Source organism: Mixophyes fleayi, chromosome 2 (genome assembly GCF_038048845.1).
Source record: "Mixophyes fleayi isolate aMixFle1 chromosome 2, aMixFle1.hap1, whole genome shotgun sequence".
NCBI classification, from domain to species: domain Eukaryota; kingdom Metazoa; phylum Chordata; class Amphibia; order Anura; family Limnodynastidae; genus Mixophyes; species Mixophyes fleayi.
In genome coordinates, this window is record NC_134403.1 from 200,848,242 (window position 1) to 200,866,368 (window position 18,127).

The window sequence follows — 18,127 nt, forward strand, 5'->3', positions numbered from 1 at the left end:
TTCATGTGCAGTGACGCAATCTGCATCCCCTATTTTTGGCTGAAATTGCACTGGATGAGGATGGAAAAGTCAATAATTTTAGTTCGAGAAAAGATTTCCATTGACATTTTCTCTCATGACTTTGCAGATCCTCACATTCCTTTTGCAGCTTGAAGGGACAAATGTTTTAATAAAAGCTGGTAAACTTTCAGGAGACTGGCTACTTGAACTCTAGGAATAAGTCAACTAAATCCAATTCTCATGCCTAAACAGTTAAATGAAACGCAACTTTTGCTTTTTCTTTGATATTACTGGAATGAACATTAATTAAATCTATAACAAGCAAACTGCTTCACTGGTTTTTCTGTAATGGTGCTGTGTATATAAACACATACAGCCATGACTTCTAATTTATACTCTTTGACGGTTTTTCACAATGTGTCCACGAAGTAGACAGTCTGAATAACTTTAAAATTTTTGGCCCGTACGGGGATCGAACCCGTGACCTTGGCGTTATTAGCACCACGCTCTAACCAGCTGAGCTAACCGGCCCATGTTTTACTATTGGTTACATGTTCTGCTGAGCAGGGTTTCATAGACATCATGGTGATCGCTAAGATATGTTCTCCAGTGAGTGAAAATCTCAAAAGGATCTTTGGAGCGTAAACAGACAAAAACGAGAAATCCAACACTGACCATCAGGGAATATAACCCTGGATGCTTTCCCTATGCTAAAGAGGACTGGCCTTCACTATGTTTACTCCATTTGATGTCAGGGATTTTTATTGTGAGAAAGCATTTTCAGCGATTTCTACTATCACGTCTTTGGACTTTCAGCAATCCCATTGCCCTCTGCTCCGGGATCCCATGGTGTGGTCACCTGTCCAGATGTAGGCTGATATGTGGATCTGCTGTAGTTTAGAAGATTGAGACAAGAAGTTTTAAGTCTGCATGGGAAGTTTGCCTGAAAGCGTTGCAACCGAGTAAAGCAAAGAGAGAAGATGGAGGTAAAGTACGAGAGGAACTCTTTATCATCATCTGCCAAACTCATGTGCAATGGATCCTTAAGCAGTGATCAAGAAGGGTTAAATATCTTTAGATTAATGCTTGTGTTTTTAAGGAATTGCTTCAAGCTAACTTCATTTCTCATCCCGCATCCTTGAAGTTTGTCAAAACTTGTAAAAATCATTGGAGCACCCTTACATTTCTCTTCAGGCTTAGAAAAGGAAACATTTTAATGCAACCTGTTATCATTTGGCAAATTGTTCATGTGCAGTGACGCAATCTGCATCCCCTATTTTTGGCTGAAATTGCACTGGATGAGGATGGAAAAGTCAATAATTTTAGTTCGAGAAAAGATTTCCATTGACATTTTCTCTCATGACTTTGCAGATCCTCACATTTCTTTTGCAGTTTGAAGGGACAAATGTTTTAATAAAAGCTGGTAAACTTTCAGGAGACTGGCTACTTGAACTCTAGGAATAAGTCAACTAAATCCAATTCTCATGCCTCAACAGTTAAATGAAACGCAACTTTTGCTTTTTCTTTGATATTACTGGAATGAACATTAATTAAATCTATAACAAGCAAACTGCTTCACTGGTTTTTCTGTAATGGTGCTGTGTATATAAACACATACAGCCATGACTTCTAATTTATACTCTTTGACGGTTTTTCACAATGTGTCCACGAAGTAGACAGTCTGAATAACCTTAAAATTTTTGGCCCGTACGGGGATCGAACCTTGGCGTTATTAGTACCACGCTCTAACCAGCTGAGCTAACCAGCCCATGTTTTACTATTGGTTACATGTTCTGCTAAGCAGGGTTTCATAGACATCATGGTGATCGCTAAGATACGTTCTCCAGTGAGTGAAAATCTCAAAAGGATCTTTGGAGCGAAAACAGACAAAAACGAGAAATCCAACACTGACCATCACGGAATATAATCCTGGATGCAGTCCCTATGCTAAAGAGGACTGGCCTTCACTATGTTTACTCCAATTGATGTCAGGGATTTTTATTGTGAGAAAGCATTTTCAGCGATTTCTACTATCACGTCTTTGGACTTTCAGCAATCCCATTGCCCTCTGCTCCGGGATCCCATGGTGTGGTCACCTGTCCAGATGTAGGCTGATATGTGGATCTGCTGTAGTTTAGAAGATTGAGACAAGAAGTTTTAAGTCTGCATGGGAAGTTTGCCTGAAAGCGTTGCAACCGAGTAAAGCAAAGAGAGAAGATGGAGGTAAAGTACGAGAGGAACTCTTTATCATCATCTGCCAAACTCATGTGCACTGGATCCTTAAGCAGTCATCAAGAAGGGTTAAATATCTTTAGATTAATGCTTGTGTTTTTAAGGAATTGCTTCAAGCTAACTTCATTTCTCATCCCGCATCCTTGAAGTTTGTCAAAACTTGTAAAAATCATTGGAGCACCCTTACATTTCTCTTCAGGCTTAGAAAAGGAAACATTTTAATGCAACCTGTTATCATTTGGCAAATTGTTCATGTGCAGTGACGCAATCTGCATCCCCTATTTTTGGCTGAAATTGCACTGGATGAGGATGGAAAAGTCAATAATTTTAGTTCGAGAAAAGATTTCCATTGACATTTTCTCTCATGACTTTGCAGATCCTCACATTCCTTTTGCAGCTTGAAGGGACAAATGTTTTAATAAAAGCTGGTAAACTTTCAGGAGACTGGCTACTTGAACTCTAGGAATAAGTCAACTAAATCCAATTCTCATGCCTAAACAGTTAAATGAAACGCAACTTTTGCTTTTTCTTTGATATTACTGGAATGAACATTAATTAAATCTATAACGAGCAAACTGCTTCACTGGTTTTTCTGTAACGGTGCTGTGTATATAAACACATACAGCCAGGACTTCTAATTTATACTCTTTGACGGTTTTTCACAATGTGTCCTTGAAGTAGACAGTCTGAATAACCTTAAAATGTTTAGCCCGTACGGGGATCGAACCCGTGACCTTGGCGTTATTAGCACCACGCTCTAACCAGCTGAGCTAACCGGCCCATGTTTTAATGTTTTACTATTGGTTACATGTTCTGCTGAGCAGGGTTTCATAGACATCATGGTGATCGCTAAGATACGTTCTCCAGTGAGTGAAAATCTCAAAAGGATCTTTGGAGCGAAAACAGACAAAAACGAGAAATCCAACACTGACCATCAGGGAATATAATCCTGGATGCAGTCCCTATGCTAAAGAGGACTGGCCTTCTCTATGTTTACTCCAATTGATGTCAGGGATTTTTATTGTGAGAAAGCATTTTCAGCGATTTCTACTATCACGTCTTTGGACTTTCAGAAATCCCATTGCCCTCTGCTCCGGGATCCCATGGTGTGGTCACCTGTCCAGATGTATACTGATATGTGGATCTGCTGTAGTTTAGAAGATTGAGACAAGAAGTTTTAAGTCTGCATAGGAAGTTTGCCTAAAAGCGTTGCAACCGAGTAAAGCAAAGAGAGAAGATGGAGGTAAAGTACGAGAGGAACTCTTTATCATCATCTGCCAAACTCATGTGCACTGGATCCTTAAGCAGTCATCAAGAAGGGTTAAATATCTTTAGATTAATGCTTGTGTTTTTAAGGAATTGCTTCAAGCTAACTTCATTTCTCATCCCGCATCCTTGAAGTTTGTCAAAACTTGTAAAAATCATTGGAGCACCCTTACATTTCTCTTCAGGCTTAGAAAAGGAAACATTTTAATGCAACCTGTTATCATTTGGCAAATTGTTCATGTGCAGTGACGCAATCTGCATCCCCTATTTTTGGCTGAAATTGCACTGGATGAGGATGGAAAAGTCAATAATTTTAGTTTGAGAAAAGATTTCCATTGACATTTTCTCTCATGACTTTGCAGATCCTCACATTCCTTTTGCAGCTTGAAGGAACAAATGTTTTAATAAAAGCTGGTAAACTTTCAGGAGACTGGTTACTTGAACTCTAGGAATAAGTCAACTAAATCCAATTTTCATGCCTAAACAGTTAAATGAAACGCAACTTTTGCTTTTTCTTTGATATTACTGGAATGAACATTAATTAAATCTATAACAAGCAAACTGCTTCACTGGTTTTTCTGTAATGGTGCTGTGTATATAAACACATACAGCCATGACTTCTAATTTATACTCTTTGACGGTTTTTCACAATGTGTCCACGAAGTAGACAGTCTGAATAACCTTAAAATTTTTGGCCCGTACGGGGATCGAACCCGTGACCTTGGTGTTATTAGCACCACGCTCTAACCAGCTGAGCTAACCGGCCCATGTTTTACTATTGGTTACATGTTCTGCTAAGCAGGGTTTCATAGACATCATGGTGATCGCTAAGATACGTTCTCCAGTGAGTGAAAATCTCAAAAGGATCTTTGGAGCGAAAACAGACAAAAACGAGAAATCCAACACTGACCATCAGGGAATATAACCCTGGATGCTGTCCCTATGCTAAAGAGGACTGGCCTTCACTATGTTTACTCCAATTGATGTCAGGGATTTTTATTGTGAGAAAGCATTTTCAGCGATTTCTACCATCACGTCTTTGGACTTTCAGCAATCCCATTGCCCTCTGCTCCGGGATCCCATGGTGTGGTCACCTGTCCAGATGTAGGCTGATATGTGGATCTGCTGTAGTTTAGAAGATTGAGACAAGAAGTTTTAAGTCTGCATGGGAAGTTTGCCTGAAAGCGTTGCAACCGAGTAAAGCAAAGAGAGAAGATGGAGGTAAAGTACGAGAGGAACTCTTTATCATCATCTGCCAAACTCATGTGCAATGGATCCTTAAGCAGTGATCAAGAAGGGTTAAATATCTTTAGATTAATGCTTGTGTTTTTAAGGAATTGCTTCAAGCTAACTTCATTTCTCATCCCGCATCCTTGAAGTTTGTCAAAACTTGTAAAAATCATTGGAGCACCCTTACATTTCTCTTCAGGCTTAGAAAAGGAAACATTTTAATGCAACCTGTTATCATTTGGCAAATTGTTCATGTGCAGTGACGCAATCTGCATCCCCTATTTTTGGCTGAAATTGCACTGGATAATGATGGAAAAGTCAAGAATTTTAGTTCGAGAAAAGATTTCCATTGACATTTTCTCTCATGACTTTGCAGATCCTCACATTCCTTTTGCAGCTTGGAGGGACAAATGTTTTAATAAAAGCTGGTAAACTTTCAGGAGACTGGTTACTTGAACTCTAGGAATAAGTCAACTAAATCCAATTCTCATGCCTAAACAGTTAAGTGAAACGCAACTTTTGCTTTTTCTTTGATATTACTGGAATGAACATTAGTTAAATCTATAACAAGCAAACTGCTTCACTGGTTTTTCTGTAATGGTGCTGTGTATATAAACACATACAGCCATGACTTCTAATTTATACTCTTTGACGGTTTTTCACAATGTGTCCACGAAGTAGACAGTCTGAAAAACCTTAAAATTTTTGGCCCGTACGGGGATCGAACCCGTGACCTTGGTGTCATTAGCACCATGCTCTAACCAGCTGAGCTAACCGGCCCATGTTTTTCTATTGGTTACATGTTCTGCTGAGCAGGGTTTCATACACATCATGGTGATCGCTAAGATACGTTCTCCAGTGAGTGAAAATCTCAAAAGGATCTTTGGAGCGAAAACAGACAAAAACGAGAAATCCAACACTGACCATCAGGGAATATAATCCTGGATGCAGTCCCTATGCTAAAGAGGACTGGCCTTCTCTATGTTTACTCCAATTGATGTCAGGGATTTTTATTGTGAGAAAGCATTTTCAGCGATTTCTACTATCACGTCTTTGGACTTTCAGAAATCCCATTGCCCTCTGCTCCGGGATCCCATGGTGTGGTCACCTGTCCAGATGTATACTGATATGTGGATCTGCTGTAGTTTAGAAGATTGAGACAAGAAGTTTTAAGTCTGCATAGGAAGTTTGCCTAAAAGCGTTGCAACCGAGTAAAGCAAAGAGAGAAGATGGAGGTAAAGTACGAGAGGAACTCTTTATCATCATCTGCCAAACTCATGTGCACTGGATCCTTAAGCAGTCATCAAGAAGGGTTAAATATCTTTAGATTAATGCTTGTGTTTTTAAGGAATTGCTTCAAGCTAACTTCATTTCTCATCCCGCATCCTTGAAGTTTGTCAAAACTTGTAAAAATCATTGGAGCACCCTTACATTTCTCTTCAGGCTTAGAAAAGGAAACATTTTAATGCAACCTGTTATCATTTGGCAAATTGTTCATGTGCAGTGACGCAATCTGCATCCCCTATTTTTGGCTGAAATTGCACTGGATGAGGATGGAAAAGTCAATAATTTTAGTTTGAGAAAAGATTTCCATTGACATTTTCTCTCATGACTTTGCAGATCCTCACATTCCTTTTGCAGCTTGAAGGGACAAATGTTTTAATAAAAGCTGGTAAACTTTCAGGAGACTGGTTACTTGAACTCTAGGAATAAGTCAACTAAATCCAATTTTCATGCCTAAACAGTTAAATGAAACGCAACTTTTGCTTTTTCTTTGATATTACTGGAATGAACATTAATTAAATCTATAACAAGCAAACTGCTTCACTGGTTTTTCTGTAATGGTGCTGTGTATATAAACACATACAGCCATGACTTCTAATTTATACTCTTTGACGGTTTTTCACAATGTGTCCACGAAGTAGACAGTCTGAATAACCTTAAAATTTTTGGCCTGTACGGGGATCGAACCCGTGACCTTGGTGTTATTAGCACCATGCTCTAACCAGCTGAGCTAACCGGCCCATGTTTTGCTATTGGTTACATGTTCTGCTAAGCAGGGTTTCATAGACATCATGGTGATCGCTAAGATACGTTCTCCAGTGAGTGAAAATCTCAAAAGGATCTTTGGAGCGAAAACAGACAAAAACGAGAAATCCAACACTGACCATCAGGGAATATAACCCTGGATGCTGTCCCTATGCTAAAGAGGACTGGCCTTCACTATGTTTACTCCAATTGATGTCAGGGATTTTTATTGTGAGAAAGCATTTTCAGCGATTTCTACCATCACGTCTTTGGACTTTCAGCAATCCCATTGCCCTCTGCTCCGGGATCCCATGGTGTGGTCACCTGTCCAGATGTAGGCTGATATGTGGATCTGCTGTAGTTTAGAAGATTGAGACAAGAAGTTTTAAGTCTGCATGGGAAGTTTGCCTGAAAGCGTTGCAACCGAGTAAAGCAAAGAGAGAAGATGGAGGTAAAGTACGAGAGGAACTCTTTATCATCATCTGCCAAACTCATGTGCAATGGATCCTTAAGCAGTGATCAAGTAGGGTTAAATATCTTTAGATTAATGCTTGTGTTTTTAAGGAATTGCTTCAAGCTAACTTCATTTCTCATCCCGCATCCTTGAAGTTTGTCAAAACTTGTAAAAATCATTGGAGCACCCTTACATTTCTCTTCAGGCTTAGAAAAGGAAACATTTTAATGCAACCTGTTATCATTTGGCAAATTGTTCATGTGCAGTGACGCAATATTCATCCCCTATTTTTGGCTGAAATTGCACTGGGTGAGGGTGGAAAAGTCAGGAATTTTAGTTCGAGAAAAGATTTCCATTGACATTTTCTCTCATGACTTTGCAGATCCTCACATTCCTTTTCCAGCTTGAAGGGACAAATGTTTTAATAAAAGCTTTTAAACTTTCAGGAGACTGGCTACTTCAACTCTAGGAATACGTCAATTAAATCCAATTCTCATGCCTAAACAATTAAGTGAAACGCAACTTTTGCTGTTTCTTTGATATTACTGGAATGAACATTAGTTAAATCTATAACAAGCAGACAAGCAAACTGCTTCACTGTTTTTTCTGTAATGGTGCTGTGTATATCAACACATACAGCCATGACTTCAAATTTATACTCTTTGACGGTTTTTCACAATGTGTCCACGAAGTAGACAGTCTGAATAACCTTAAAATATTTGGCCCGTACGGGGATTGAACCTGTGACCTTGGCGTTATTAGCACCACGCTCTAACCAGCTGAGCTAACCAGCCCATGTTTTACTAGTGGTTACATGTTCTGCTGAGCAGGGTTTCATACACATCATGGTGATCGCTAAGATTCGTTCTCCAGTGAGTGAAAATCTCAAAAGGATCTTTGGAGCGTAAACAGACAAAAACGAGAAATCCAACACTGACCATCAGGGAATATAACCCTGGATGCTTTCCCTATGCTAAAGAGGACTGGCCTTCACTATGTTTACTCCATTTGATGTCAGGGATTTTTATTGTGAGAAAGCATTTTCAGCGATTTCTACTATCACGTCTTTGGACTTTCAGAAATCCCATTGCCCTCTGCTCCGGGATCCCATGGTGTGGTCACCTGTCCAGATGTAGGCTGATATGTGGATCTGCTGTAGTTTAGAAGATTGAGACAAGAAGTTTTAAGTCTCCATGGGAAGTTTGCCTGAAAGCGTTGCAACCGAGTAAAGCAAAGAGAGAAGATGGAGGTAAAGTACGAGAGGAACTCTTTATCATCATCTGCCAAACTCATGTGCACTGGATCCTTAAGCAGTCATCAAGAAGGGTTAAATATCTTTAGATTAATGCTTGTGTTTTTAAGGAATTGCTTCAAGCTAACTTCATTTCTCATCCCGCATCCTTGAAGTTTGTCAAAACTTGTAAAAATCATTGGAGCACCCTTACATTTCTCTTCAGGCTTAGAAAAGGAAACATTTTAATGCAACCTGTTATCATTTGGCAAATTGTTCATGTGCAGTGACGCAATCTGCATCCCCTATTTTTGGCTGAAATTGCACTGGATGAGGATGGAAAAGTCAATAATTTTAGTTCGAGAAAAGATTTCCATTGACATTTTCTCTCATGACTTTGCAGATCCTCACATTCCTTTTGCAGCTTGAAGGAACAAATGTTTTAATAAAAGCTGGTAAACTTTCAGGAGACTGGCTACTTGAACTCTAGGAATAAGTCAACTAAATCCAATTCTCATGCCTAAACAGTTAAATGAAACGCAACTTTTTCTTTTTCTTTGATATTACTGGAATGAACATTAATTAAATCTATAACAAGCAAACTGCTTCACTGGTTTTTCTGTAATGGTGCTGTGTATATAAACACATACAGCCATGACTTCTAATTTATACTCTTTGACGGTTTTTCACAATGTGTCCTTGAAGTAGACAGTCTGAATAACCTTAAAATGTTTGGCCCGTACGGGGATCGAACCCATGACCTTGGCATTATTAGCACCACGCTCTAACCAGCTGAGCTAACCAGCCCATGTTTTACTAGTGGTTACATGTTCTGCTGAGCAGGGTTTCATACACATCATGGTGATCGCTAAGATTCGTTCTCCAGTGAGTGAAAATCTCAAAAGGATCTTTGGAGCGTAAACAGACAAAAACGAGAAATCCAACACTCACCATCAGGGAATATAACCCTGGATGCTGTCCCTATGCTAAAGAGGACTGGCCTTTACTATGTTTACTCCAATTGATGTCAGGGATTTTTATTGTGAGAAAGCATTTTCAGCGATTTCTACTATCACGTCTTTGGACTTTCAGCAATCCCATTGCCCTCTGCTCCGGGATCCCATGGTGTGGTCACCTGTCCAGATGTAGGCTGATATGTGGATCTGCTGTAGTTTAGAAGATTGAGACAAGAAGTTTTAAGTCTGCATGGGAAGTTTGTCTGAAAGCGTTGCAACCGAGAAAAGCAAAGAGAGAAGATGGAGGTAAAGTACGAGAGGAACTCTTTATTATCATCTGCCAAACTCATGTGCACTGGATCCTTAAGCAGTCATCAAGAAGGGTTAAATATCTTTAGATTAATGCTTGTGTTTTTAAGAAATTGCTTCCAACTAACTTCATTTCTCATCCCGCATCCATGAAGTTTGTCAAAACTTGTAAAAATCATTGGAGCACCCTTACATTTCTCTTCAGGCTTAGAAAAGGAAACATTTTAATGCAACCTGTTATCATTTGGCAAATTGTTCATGTGCAGTGACGCAATATTCATCCCCTATTTTTGGCTGAAATTGCACTGGGTGAGGGTGGAAAAGTCAGGAATTTTAGTTGGAGAAAAGATTTCCATTGACATTTTCTCTCATGACTTTGCAGATCCTCACATTCCTTTTCCAGCTTGAAGGGACAAATGTTTTAATAAAAGCTTTTAAACTTTCAGGAGACTGGCTACTTCAACTCTAGGAATACGTCAATTAAATCCAATTCTCATGCCTAAACAATTAAGTGAAACGCAACTTTTGCTGTTTCTTTGATATTACTGGAATGAACATTAGTTAAATCTATAACAAGCAGACAAGCAAACTGCTTCACTGTTTTTTCTGTAATGGTGCTGTGTATATCAACACATACAGCCATGACTTCTAATTTATACTCTTTGATGGTTTTTCACAATGTGTCCACGAAGTAGACAGTCTGAATAACCTTAAAATGTTTGGCCCGTACAGGGATCAAAACCATGACCTTGGAGTTATTAGCACCACGTTCTAACCAGCTGAGCTAACCGGCCCATGCTTTACTATTTTTTATATGTTCTGCTGAGCAGGGTTTCATACACATCATGGTGATCGCTAAGATACGTTCTCCAGTGAGTGAAAATCTCAAAAGGATCTTTGAAGCGTAAACAGACAAAAACGAGAAATCCAACACTGACCATCAGGGAATATAACCCTGGATGCTGTCCCTATGCTAAAGAGGACTGGCCTTCACTATGTTTACTCCAATTGATGTCAGGGATTTTTATTGTGAGAAAGCATTTTCAGCGATTTCTACTATCACGTATTTGGACTTTCAGCAATCCCATTGCCCTCTGCTCCGGGATTATTATTATTTTATTATTATTAATTTTTATTTTTAGGGCGCCACAAAGTATCCGTAGCGCCTTACAAGTACAAACAATGGCACAGTACAAGGTGAAACAGCACAGTACAAGTAACAGTAAGCACTATGACTCTGGGGGCTCAGGTACAGCATTAAAGAGAGGGAGGGAGGGGAAAAGTGAGTATAGGCAGGTAACTATGGCCCAAGAGGGTGGGCACGGATGACAGGTTGAGAGTCACTGAGGGGAGCGGAGAGAAGCGAGAGGAGACAGAGGGCAGAGGGACTGAGAGGAGGTGAGCTGAGTAGCTGGAGAGCGCAGTTAAAAGTGATGGAAACTGAAGGTAGGAGAGCCCTGCTCAAAAGAGCGAACAATCTAAAGGGAGGGGAAGACAGACGGACACATGGATGAGACGGAGAGACAGGAGAAACGGAGACGGAGTCGAGGAAGGGGGAGAAGGGAAGAAGGTATGAGAAAGAGAGGTAGCCGACCGGTGGGAGTTTAGGCATGAGACTGGAAGGCTTTAAGGAAAAGGTGGGTTTTTAATGTTCGTTTGAAAGAGGACAGATTAGGGGAAGTTCTGATGGAGCGGGGGAGCTTGTTCCAATGGAGGGGAGCAGCGCGGGAGAAGTCTTGGATACGTGCGTGAGAGGACGTAATCACAGGGGAAGAGAGGCAACGATCGTTGGACGATCGCAGTGAGCGGGAGGGAGTGTGAATAGAGATAAGGTTAGAGATATAGGGAGCAGTGGAGTTGGCGAGGGCCTTGTAAGTCAGAGTGAGGAGCTTGAAACGGATTCTGTAGGGGAAGGGGAGCCAGTGAAGGGCTTGGTAGAGTGGGGATACAGAGGTGGAACGGCGAGAGAGGAAAATAAGCCTAGCAGCGGCGTTAAGTACAGATCTAAGAGGAGCGAGATGAGAGAGGGGGAGGCCGATAAGGAGAAGGTTGCAGTAGTCCAAGCGGGAGATAATCAGAGAGTGGACGAGAGATTTGGTGGCATCCTGGGAGAGGAAGGGCCGAATGCGGGCAATGTTGCGAAGCTGGAAACGGCAGGATTTGGCGAGAGAGTGAATGTGAGGGGCAAAGGAGAGAGAGGAGTCGAGGATGACACCTAGGCAGCGGGGTTGGGGAACAGGGGAGATAGATGAGTTGTCAACAGTGATGGAGAGGTCAGAGGGGAAGGAGGTACGAGAGGGAGGAAAGACAATGAGTTCAGTTTTAGCAATATTGAGTTTAAGAAATCTAGAGGACATCCAGGAGGAGATGGCAGAGAGGCATGCGGATACCCTGGAAAGAAGGGAGGGAGAGAGATAAGGAGAGGAAAGGTAGAGTTGAGTGTCATCAGCATAAAGGTGGTACTTGAGGCCAAAGGAGCTGATGAGTGCACCCAGAGAAGAGGTGTATAGTGAGAATAGTAAGGGTCCAAGGACAGAGCCCTAAGGGACCCCGAGAAGGGGAGAGAGAATCAGAGGTGGAAACAGAGAAGGAACGGTCGGCAAGGTAAGAGGTGAACCAGGAGAGGACAGTACCGGAGAGGCCAATGGACTGAAGGGTGTGAAGCAGGAGGGGATGGTCAACGGTGTCAAAGGCCGTTGAGAGGTCGAGGAGAATCAGGAGGGAGTAGTGGCCCATGGCTTTAGCCGAGAGGAGATCGTTCGTAACTTGAGCCAGGGCAGTTTCAGTGGAATGGAGGGGGCGGAAGCCTGATTGGAGAGGGTCAAGGAGGGAGTGTTCAGAGAGGTAGGTGGAGAGACAGTTGCAGACAAGTCTCTCGAGTATTTTGGAGGCACATGGGAGAAGGGAAATGGGGCGGTAATTAGAGAGTGAGGTGGGGTCAAGATTGGGTTTCTTGAGAATGGGTGAGACGAGAGCATGTTTAAAGGCGGAGGGGAAGATGCCGGTGGAGAGGGACAGATTAAAGAGGTGAGCGAGGTGGGAGCAGGTGGAGGCGGAAAGGGAGCAAAAAAGGTGAGAAGGGATGGGGTCCTGGGGGCAGGTAGAAGGGGGGGAAGAAGAAATGAGAGAGTGGACTTCCTCACCCGAGGTGGGGCGGAAGGAGAGAAGGAGTTGGTGGCTGGAGGGAGAGGGGGGAAGAGTGGAGGGGGGAGGAAGGGCGAGAGGGGGGGTGGCGGAAGAGTGGGTGGAGGAGGAGAATTCAAGTCTGATGGCCGCGATTTTAGAGGAGAAAAAGGAGGTGAAGTCAGTGGCAGATAAGGAGGAAGGGAGGGGGGGAGGTGGGGGAGACAGGAAAGTGGTAAGTTTGGAGTGCCAGGGTTGGGGATTGGAGCAGCGAAGGTGGATGGGCTGGGCAGGGGCAACCGCATCAAGGGCGGAGGAGAGGGTTTGGTTATAGAGGGAGGCCGCCTGATTAGGGCAGGACAGGGTGGAAAGGGGAAAGAGGAGAGTTTCGAGAGAAGAGGATAGAATAGCAGGATCAAGGGTGTCAAGATCGCGCCTGGACCGGGTAGATTTGGGTGGGGGGAGGGGTGCAGGAGTAGAGGAGAGAGAGAATGAGAGGAGATGGTGGTCCGGGAGTGGAAAGGGAGGGATTGAGAAGTCGGACAGACTGCAACGGTGGGAGAAGACAAGGTCAAGGGAGTGACCAAGCAGTGGGTAGAAGAGGAGGTCCATTGGGAGAGGCCAAGGGAGGAAGAAAGGGCAAGGAGTTTGACGGAAGAAGGGTCAGTGGGGTTGTCAATAGGGATATTGTAGTCGCCAAGGATAATGGAGGGGATGTCAGAGGAGAGGTTGTGTGGGAGCCAGGCAGCAAAGTTGTCAAAGAAAAGGGAGGAGGGCCCAGGGGGACGGTATATGACAGAGACGCGGAGATGGATGGGGTAGAAGAGACAGATAGAGTGGACTTCAAAAGAGGAGAAGGAGAGGGAGGGTTCAGGAGGAATGAGTCTGAAGTACAGGTGGAGGATAGGAGAATGCCCACTCCACCGCCTGGGCGGTTTCCAGGTCTGGCGGAATGGTTGAAGGAGAGGCCGCCATAGGAGAGAGCGGCAGGGGAGGCAGTGTTGGAATCGGTGAGCAAGGTTTCGGTAATGGCAAGAAGGTTAAGAGAGTTAGATAAGAAGAGGTCATGGATAGAGGGGAGTTTGTTGCGGACGGATCTAGCATTCCAGAGGGCACAGGAGAAAGGGAGGGAGGTTAGAGGGGAGATGGGGATAAGGTTGGCAAGGTTAGCGGTGCGCGGGGGAGTGCGGGGACAGGAGCGTGAAGTTGGGCGAGGTGAGAGTATGGGTATGGCAAGTGAACAGGGAGGCATGGTGAGGTGAGGGAGGGGTGGGGGAGGAGGAGTGGAAGAAGTAGAGGGGACCGAAGAATCGTCTGAAGCAGAGGGGCGGGAGAGGAGTACAGGGGGAGTCAGAAGGTAGACAAGAGGAATTGAGATAAGTGAGTTAAATAAAGTAATAGCTAACAATGACAATGGACAGGGGGAGTCAGAAGGTAGACAAGAGGAAATGAGATAAGTGAGTTAAATAAAGTAATAGCCAACAATGACAATGACGGTGGGGAGAGGTGTGGCAAAGAGGCTAGGCAAGGCAAGCCGTGTTAAATGAGACAGAGAGGCGTGAACGGGGAACAGAGAGACAAGAAAGGCCAATAGACGGAGAGCAGAGGAGTAGCAAGGGAGAAATAAAATGCTGTTGGAATAGATTAGGAAATGCAAAGAGAAATAATTAAATTATAATTGAATACAGTAAATAAGTAAATAAGAAATGCAAATAGAGATAAATAAATAAAGTAAATGCAATAAAAACAGAGAGCGAAAAATAAAAATAAGTACAGTAAATGCAATAAAAATAGAGAGCGAAAAATAAAAATAAAGAATGGAGAAAATAAATATAAAAATATAATAAATAAAGAAATAAATAAAGAAATACAAGTGGAATAAAAATAAAAATAAGGCCTAAGGAAGCCGAGAACAATAAATACAGTACAATATGGACTAGGGTGAAAACAGGAGAATGAGAATGAGAACAAACCCGGGAGATGAGACAAAGTCACTGGGCGAAAGTCTGTGAAGTCTGAGATGAGACAAAGTCGCTGGAAGAAAGTCTGCGACGTATGTGATTTCCAGGAGACTTAGAAGCAGGAGCTTCAGGCAGCGGGTGTCCAGAGGAGTGCAGGGCCGATTACCACAGGTCGCTGTAGTCCTCTGGAGGGCCAGAGATCAGGAACGGCAGCGGGCAGCAGGCAGCGTGGAAGGCAGGCCAAGGCTGTGGGTGTCCAGGGGAACTTGTCAGGAAGACCAGGCGGCGGTGACCAGGAGACACAGGCAGCTCAGGCGGCAGGAGACAGCGGACGGATAAGGGTAAACAGGAAGCGGTACCAGAGACGGCAGCGGCGGTCAGAGAGGAGCCACGTGTAGAGGATGGATGGGGAAGACGGCAGGAGACAGCAGGCGAGTCCAGGCAGGTTCCTTTGATCGCTCCACCCGTTACTTGGATAACTGTGGTAATTCTAGAGCTAATACATGCCAACGAGCACTGACCCCCCGGGATGCGTGCATTTATCAGACCAAGACCAATCCGGGGCGCCCCGGCGGTGCTCCGGGCCTCGGCCCGGGCCCGCCGGCCCCCGGCCGCTGATTGTCATACCGTTAATGCGGTTTTATGAAAATATTTATTCAATTATCACATAAGAATATCAGAGTAGCCTCGCGGCTAGACAATAAAGTATTGTCTATTTTAACTGAGTTATGTATATATCAATGTATGTTTTCAATTACAAATTTTAAATATTTCGCTACTAGAAGTACGTTCTAAATTGGTACATAATAAAGAGTGATTTTAATATCATCAACATATCAATATAATGCAAATATATATGTTGTCCATTTCCATTCATGAGTGCCCCTTAAGGTCATTTTCTTTTCTTTTTGCATAATAGAGTCCAGGCAGTGGGAGACATGAGGCGACCCAGGCGGGTCCGAGTCAGCAGATGGCAGGCGCGCTGATAACCACAAAGTCTACTCCATTTAGCGTGTGTAGCCAAGGATGTATAGGACTTGTGCTTTCCACTGCTATATGTTAATAGACCGTTTTCATTGTGATTCACAGCAATAAAATCTCTCTTCGGACAGTTGATGATGTTCTATAGAGCCAAACTGTGAAAAACTATTTAAAAAAAAAATGGTGTGTGCGCCAAGCACGCACATTTTAAATGCAACTTCTTTGCATTTTGTTATTTAAAATCTATTTTGATTCCCATGGTGTGGTCACCTGTCCAGATGTAGGCTGATATGTGGATCTGCTGTAGTTTAGAAGATTGAGACAAGAAGTTTTAAGTCTGCATGGGAAGTTTGCCTGAAAGCGTTGCAACCGAGTTAAGCAAAGAGAGAAGATGGAGGTAAAGTACGAGAGGAACTCTTTATCATCATCTGCCAAACTCATGTGCACTGGATCCTTAAGCAGTCATCAAGAAGGGTTAAATATCTTTAGATTAATGCTTGTGTTTTTAAGGAATTGCTTCAAGCTAACTTCATTTCTCATCCCGCATCCTTGAAGTTTGTCAAAACTTGTAAAAATCATTGGAGCACCCTTACATTTCTCTTCAGGCTTAGAAAAGGAAACATTTTAATGCAACCTGTTATCATTTGGCAAATTGTTCATGTGCAGTGACGCAATCTGCATCCCCTATTTTTGGCTGAAATTGCACTGGATGAGGATGGAAAAGTCAATAATTTTAGTTCGAGAAAAGATTTCCATTGACATTTTCTCTCATGACTTTGCAGATCCTCACATTCCTTTTGCAGCTTGGAGGGATAAATGTTTTAATAAAAGCTGGTAAACTTTCAGGAGACTGGTTACTTGAACTCTAGGAATAAGTCAACTAAATCCAATTCTCATGCCTAAACAGTTAAGTGAAACGCAACTTTTGCTTTTTCTTTGATATTACTGGAATGAACATTAGTTAAATCTATAACAAGCAAACTGCTTCACTGGTTTTTCTGTAATGGTGCTGTGTATATAAACACATACAGCCATGACTTCTAATTTATACTCTTTGACGGTTTTTCACAATGTGTCCTTGAAGTAGACAGTCTGAATAACCTTAAAATGTTTGTCCTGTACGGGGATCGAACCCGCGACATTGGCGTTATTAGCACCACGCTCTAACCAGCTGAGCTAACCGGCCCATGTTTTACTATTGGTTACATGTTCTGCTGAGCAGGGTTTCATACACATCATGGTGATCGCTAAGATATGTTCTCCAGTGAGTGAAAATCTCAAAAGGATCTTTGGAGTGTAAACAGACAAAAACGAGAAATCCAACACTGACCATCAGGGAATATAACCCTGGATGCTGTCCCTATGCTAAAGAGGACTGGCCTTCACTATGTTTACTCCAATTGATGTCAGGGATTTTTTTTGTATGAAAGCATTTTCAGCGATTTCTACTATCACGTCTTTGGACTTTCAGCAATCCCATTGCCCTCTGCTCTGGGATCCCATGGTGTGGTCACCTGTCCAGATGTAGGCTAATATGTGGATCTGCTGTAGTTTAGAAGATTGAGACAAGAAGTTTTAAGTCTGCATGGGAAGTTTGCCTGAAAGCGTTGCAACCGAGTAAAGCAAAGAGAGAAGATGGAGGTAAAGTACGAGAGGAACTCTTTATCATCATCTGCCAAACTCATGTGCACTGGATCCTTAAGCAGTCATCAAGAAGGGTTAAATATCTTTAGATTAATGCTTGTGTTTTTAAGGAATTGCTTCAAGCTAACTTCATTTCTCATCCCGCATCCTTGAAGTTTGTCAAAACTTGTAAAAATCATTGGAGCACCCTTACATTTCTCTTCAGGCTTAGAAAAGGAAACATTTTAATGCAACCTGTTATCATTTGGCAAATTGTTCATGTGCAGTGACGCAATCAGCATCCCCTATTTTTGGCTGAAGTTGCACTGGATGAGGATGGAAAAGTCAAGAATTTTAGTTCGAGAAAAGATTTCCATTGACATTTTCTCTCATGACTTTGCAGATCCTCACATTCCTTTTGCAGCTTGAAGGGACAAATGTTTTAATAAAAGCTGGTAAACTTTCAGGAGACTGGTTGCTTGAACTCTAGGAATAAGTCAACTAAATCCAATTCTCATGCCTAAACAGTTAAGTGAAACGCAACTTTTGCTTTTTCTTTGATATTACTGGAATGAACATTAGTTAAATCTATAACAAGCAAACTGCTTCACTGGTTTTTCTGTAATGGTGCTGTGTATATAAACACATACAGCCATGACTTCTAATTTCTACTCTTTGATGGTTTTTCACAATGTGTCCACGAAGTAGACAGTCTGAATAACCTTAAAATTTT

At 42.4% G+C, this 18,127-nt stretch overlaps 8 non-coding genes across 8 annotated transcripts; all 8 read right to left on the minus strand.

Annotated features, from left to right (window-relative positions):
* Window positions 1-457: 457 nt before the first annotated feature.
* On the minus strand, window positions 458-531 carry TRNAI-AAU (transfer RNA isoleucine (anticodon AAU)). Its single transcript has one exon. It is a non-coding gene; the product is annotated as a tRNA-Ile (tRNA).
* Window positions 532-2,938: 2,407 nt separating this feature from the next.
* TRNAI-AAU (transfer RNA isoleucine (anticodon AAU)) lies at window positions 2,939-3,012 on the minus strand. The gene has a single exon. It is a non-coding gene; the product is annotated as a tRNA-Ile (tRNA).
* Window positions 3,013-4,190: 1,178 nt separating this feature from the next.
* On the minus strand, window positions 4,191-4,264 carry TRNAI-AAU (transfer RNA isoleucine (anticodon AAU)). The gene has a single exon. It is a non-coding gene; the product is annotated as a tRNA-Ile (tRNA).
* A 1,170-nt stretch (window positions 4,265-5,434) lies between these two features.
* On the minus strand, window positions 5,435-5,508 carry TRNAI-AAU (transfer RNA isoleucine (anticodon AAU)). The gene has a single exon. It is a non-coding gene; the product is annotated as a tRNA-Ile (tRNA).
* Window positions 5,509-6,678: 1,170 nt separating this feature from the next.
* On the minus strand, window positions 6,679-6,752 carry TRNAI-AAU (transfer RNA isoleucine (anticodon AAU)). Its single transcript has one exon. It is a non-coding gene; the product is annotated as a tRNA-Ile (tRNA).
* A 1,178-nt stretch (window positions 6,753-7,930) lies between these two features.
* TRNAI-AAU (transfer RNA isoleucine (anticodon AAU)) lies at window positions 7,931-8,004 on the minus strand. The gene has a single exon. It is a non-coding gene; the product is annotated as a tRNA-Ile (tRNA).
* A 1,170-nt stretch (window positions 8,005-9,174) lies between these two features.
* TRNAI-AAU (transfer RNA isoleucine (anticodon AAU)) lies at window positions 9,175-9,248 on the minus strand. The gene has a single exon. It is a non-coding gene; the product is annotated as a tRNA-Ile (tRNA).
* Window positions 9,249-16,883: 7,635 nt separating this feature from the next.
* Window positions 16,884-16,957, minus strand: TRNAI-AAU (transfer RNA isoleucine (anticodon AAU)). The gene has a single exon. It is a non-coding gene; the product is annotated as a tRNA-Ile (tRNA).
* Window positions 16,958-18,127: the final 1,170 nt, after the last annotated feature.